Raw genomic sequence first — 5,638 nt, 5'->3', positions numbered from 1 at the left:
AGGAGCTGATAAGTGACTGTGATTAGCCATTCAGATTTTATCTGAAAAGAGAGAATCATTTTGTTGCTCTAAAAAGACAGGGACATTGACAGCATTGGTGTAAATAGAATTTGAAAAGTGTTGACTGATTTTTCCCTGGCAAATGGATCAGTGCCTGGCACGTAGTAGGCACCATCTATTACATGAATGCATGAAAGCTTTGAATTCCTGATGATAGCAGCCCTCACATTTGTGTGGTGAGAAATACTTTTCAATGTCCTTTCAGAGACATCAACTTTTTTGATTTCCCTAATATTATACGGGACTTAATTTGATATTGTTAATGTCAGAAGAATTTAATGTAAGAAATTAATCATAATGAGATCACTTCATTTTTCTTTGGCAAGCCACTATTCATACTCTTAGATAAATTAAACTTCTAAGGCCTGCACTGCTTATACCCCAGTCTATGGGAAACTGTCTGATTCAGAGACCTTGTTGGCTGTCAAGCCATGTTTTAAACCAGTTGATCCCATTCCATTTTGTTGTCTTTCACATCACTTTCCTGGGCTTTCAGGGACCTCAGGAGCAGGTGTATCACCCAAGGGCAGCCATTGCATAGGCTGGCCAGTGATGTTTGACCTGTGTCTCTGTTTCCAAAGAGGAGTTGAATTTAGTGGATTTTTCTCTTAAGAATTTGAAATTAAAAACATGGGAAAAATTTCCATCTACCAGGGAAGCTGAAAATGAAGTGAGACCATGAGTTAAGCATTGACTATAGCGAGCCAAAGCCATGTGCTGACTTTGACAGAGTCAAGTGAGACATCTGCTTGGTGGGGAAGAGAAGGGAACAAATATACAGAGAATCTGAGACATCATGCGTTGCTGACGAGATCTTAAGGTTCCTGAGAAAAAGATGGAGCATTAGTGTGACAACCTCTTCCATCTGTGTGTGTTTTTATAACACGCCTTTTAATTTCATGATGTGGCTTAAGTGGGTTCTTGTTTCTTACAATCAGAAGAGTCAAAAGAGTCATTGGCGTGATACATATTGGCTGATGAAAATAGAAGGGTCCATAGGAAAGATGATGGTGAGCTTGAACTTCTTATCCTGGGAGGAATATTACAGTAATTGATTTCATGGCGTTGGGAGGAATAAACAAACAATAGCCTTGAAAGATGGCATCAACTTTCTAGACATGTGGGTCCTCTTTAGTTATCCATCATAGTGCTTAGGTGCTGCTCAGCATATGGTTTACAGAAGGTTTCTTGCCATCTAAGTTATTTATTAAGTCAGAGAGTTATTTCTTAAGGCCTTACCTTAGAATTCTTTGGCCAGATTTTCATTGGCTCTTCCCATCTCTGTGTGGTTGATTTACCAGACCAAGTATGGCTGTAAGTCTTGCATCTGGGAAATTAAGGCCCAAGAGCGATACCCTCCAGTTTCTGAGAAGCTTAGTTTTATGCCAAGGGTTCCTCCTCCTATCATTTTGGAGGATAAAGAAAAAAAAGAAGAGTATTGCTAGGGTGCTAACTCACCCAGCTGGTCTCATCTTTCTCTCCCAGGGTGTCCTTTTCTGCTTCTCTGTAGCATTATAATTACAGGGGAAAGAACCAGAGAGAGTTGTCAGGAGCCACAAACTATTTAATTTCACCGAGTCATGTCTGCAAAATGTAAGGAATAGTTTTTGTTCCCCTCACAAAGGTGTTATGAGATTCAAATATTAGAATACATTCACTAGAGGCACCTGGGTGGCTCAGTGGGTTAAGCTTCTGCCTTTGGCTCAGGTCATGATCTCAGGGACCTGGGATAGAGCCCCACGTCGTCGGGCTCTCTGCTCAGCAGGGAGCCTGCTTCCTCCTCTCTCTCTGCCTGCCTCTCTGCCTACTTGTGATCTCTCTCTGTATGTCAAATAAATAAATAAAATCTTTAAAAAAAATACATTCACTAAAATGTACTGAGCTCCTCAGTATGGACATATCAGATTATTCTACATAACAGAACTATTTCCCCTTTCCTGTACCTCTCTGTGCCCTTAAATTGGTATTCTTGAAGACTTCATTACTAGTCTTCCCTTGGGCCCATGCTCTTCCTGGCTGGGATCATCATCTATGCCTGTGGAAGATGACACCATCTATGCTGATTAATTCCAAAATCTTTACCCCCAATGTATTTTTCTTCAGTTCTAGACTCCAGTATCAAATTCTCTGTCACACATCCCTCTCTAAATATTTCATGGACACCTCAAGAACATGCCAAAATATGTATAGTAGCTTGGAGGTGAGAGGGAAGATGGCTCATGGATTGAATTTGAGGATCCATAAGTAGTGCAGGATGGGGAGAGGGTAGAGAATGTAGGAGCAAGAGAGGAAAAACAGGCTGAAGAATTGTTTCTTTAGTGGCCTATTCCCTGTCAACCTAAGTTGGAACTGTATTTCTGGTATGGTTCTGGCAGCTAGGGTTAACCACAAGAGAAATCTGACTGAGATTTGGAAAATGGGAGTGTAGCCCTAGCCAGATGTCAGCATAGGCCCAGATGCTGCTGCATAATGTGCTCACTTACCCGGTCAGCATGGGGGCGGTAGGGATGGCAGCTCTGCGTTTCCTCCCTCCGTCCCCTACCACCACTCTCCTTCAGATTCTCCGAATCCTCTCCTGGGCTCTGTGGTGAAGACTACGTGTTATCCTGCCTGAGACTACGTGTTATCCTGCATGCCACTCATGCCCCCACGGAAGTGATAGGAGAAATGAGGATTCCGTTTTGTTGTTGTTGGCTACCGTTTTGTCCTCATAGCTTCCATCTTGTTTGTTCTCCCCCCACCTCACACTCATATTTTCTTTGGTACTGGCCTGACTCCCTCCAGACCCCGCACTGGAGGCAGAAGCATGTTATAGCTTACACAACCACATAGAGTTTGATCTCTACAATCAATCCTTTAGTTTGTATCATTCATAGTCATTCTGCTCCTTTGATGAATCAGCACTCATCTATTGATTTAATTGATCCATTGATTAGTTATGACATTCACCTTTGCTCTACACAGGAATTTAAGACAAGAGATAAATAGACTGGCCTGTTTTAGCAAATCTGCAGCAGCCACTTCCTTGCTGAAAAAATTTCCATATTTTAAAGAAATGTTTTCCTGTAGAACATCATGTCCAGGACCGTGATTTTTATAAAAAAGAATTTCCAGAGAGTTCTTTTTCTGTAGCAATGATGTTTGTATTTATTTATTTATTTATTTATTTATTTTTATTAAAGATTTTATTTATTTACTTGAGAGATAGAGAGTGAGAGAGAGAGTATGCAGGGAGAGGGTCAGAAGGAGAATCAGACGCCCTGCTGAGCAGGGAGCCCGATGCAGGACTCGATTCCAGGACTCCAGGATCATGACCTGACCCAAAGGCAGTCGCTTAACTGAGCCACCCAGGTACCCTAATGTTTGTATCTTAATTGCTTTATTAGGAAGATTTTTTTTTCACTGTTAGTCAAACCCTAAGTACTTAGAGCATCATATCATATTTGAAAGGTACTTATATCTTTGGATATTTGAGAGCTCTAATGTACACGGTGCTCTAGAGGTCATGGCATTCACCATCTAATCCAAAAATAGGTCTTTTATATGTAAGTGGGAATTCTGACCTTAAATATACATTTTTCCTTTTGTTCACAAGAAACTTCAAACCTGAATATTGTTTAAAAATATAGTTAAACATATGATTAAAAACCACTTTTAAAATATAGCTGCCAAATATTTCTTATCTTAAAGAATACTGGGGTGGGGGGAGTGGAGGCTAACAAAAAGGTAACATTGTCCTGAATTATATGTTAAAAAAAATGGAATTCTAATGCATGGTTATCCTGGTAGACAACCCAACATTATGTATCTGAGGTTTAAAACATTTTTTTTTTTAAAGATTTTATTTAATTATTTGTCAGAGAGAGAGAGGGAGAGAGAGCAAGCACAGGCAGACAGAATGGCAGGCAGAGGCAGAGGGAGAAGCAGGCTCCCTGATGAGCAAGGAGCCCGATGTGGGACTCGATCCCAGGACGCTGGGATCATGACCTGAGCAGAAGGCAGCTGCTTAACCAACTGAGCCACCCAGGCGTCCCTAAAACATTTTTAAAATGAAGTTTAATTTGTAATTAAATGTACTGATACCTAATATCATAGGTCCTATTTATAAAACCTGATATTTAGCAAACCTATTGGAAACAAGTTCTGATAGGTCTGTACACAGAAGAATGAACAGGATTTGATATGCTGGCCAATAGAAAGCCACTGTAGGTTATTTCCCTAATCCCTTAGTTTTATTGTGATGTAATAGACATAAAATGTTGTGTAAGTTTAAGGTGTACAATATGATGATTTGATACATGTATATGTTGCAAAATGATTACTGTAATAAGGTTACATAACACATCTATCACCTCACATAATTACCTTTTTTTTTTTTTTGGTGGTGAGAACACTTAAGATCTGTGCACTTTTCAGGGTGCCTGGGTGGCTCAGTGGGTTAAGCCTCTGCCTTTGGCTCAGGTCACGATCTCAGGGTCCTGGGATCAAGCCCTGCATCAGGCTCTCTGCTCAGCAGGGAGCCTGCTTCCCCCTTTCTGTCTACCCGCCTCTCTGCCTACTTGTGATCTTTCTTTCTCTCTCTGTGTCAAATAAATAAAATCTTTTAAAAAAAGATCTATGCACTTATCAATACTCATAGGTTCTTGAGCAAGGAACTGAAAGCAATATTTCAGGATGATTAATACTAATGGGCCAGAAAGATGGGTCAGAAATGATGATTAAGTATAAGAGTAATTGAATAAATTATAAAAGATGAATTTTTTTCTATTGCAAAAGTAATCCATGCTCATTAGAGGAAGTTTGAAAAAGTCATGTAAGTGAAAAGAAGGGAATAAAACACCTTAAGTCATCATCGCTGAATCTCAAACAATGTTGACGTTTTGGCATATTTTATTCTAATTTTTTTCCTGTTTATGTTACAGAGTATAAATTATTTTTATCCTGATGATTTTTATTCTGATGATTTTTTATTTAGCATTGTTGAATATGCTTGAAATTTATCAGAGAGTCATAGTGAAAGTTTTGATAAAGTCTAAATTCATTAGTACCATTTGAGTATATATTTTTACCTTTCTTGTTTTTATAAGTTTATGAAGGTGTAATTTTGTACAGTATATTTCTCACACACAAAGTAGACAATTTGATGAACTTTGACAGATATACACAGACATGAAACAACCACCGCAATCAAGATATCGAACATTTCTATCACCCCCAAAGGTTTTATTGTGCCCTGTTACAATCATCGATCCCTAGGCAACCACTGATTTATTTTCTACCATTGTGTGCATTTTCTAGAAACATGCTCTTTTTCTGTCTGGCTTCTTTGATTCAGCCTAATGCATTTGAGACTCATCCATGTCGTTACATGTATCAGTAGTTTGTTTCTTTTTATCATTGAGTGGTACGCTGTTGTAGAGCATGTGATTCTTTCCATAAAATGTGTGGGGAACAACAAAACCATGCTGAGATTCAAATGACAGGCAGTTCCTATACATTCATTTCCTAGTGCTTGCGAACCAAATTCATGCCTCGACACAATTACATATTTTCATAATTCATAGAATTTGAGGTAACT

The sequence above is a fragment of the Enhydra lutris genome, unplaced genomic scaffold (assembly GCF_002288905.1).
Source record: "Enhydra lutris kenyoni isolate GAN:26980312 unplaced genomic scaffold, ASM228890v2 scaffoldscaffold7, whole genome shotgun sequence".
In the NCBI taxonomy this organism is placed as follows: domain Eukaryota; kingdom Metazoa; phylum Chordata; class Mammalia; order Carnivora; family Mustelidae; genus Enhydra; species Enhydra lutris.
The sequence above is the reverse complement of the archived record's forward strand: the minus strand, read 5'-3'. Positions refer to the sequence as shown.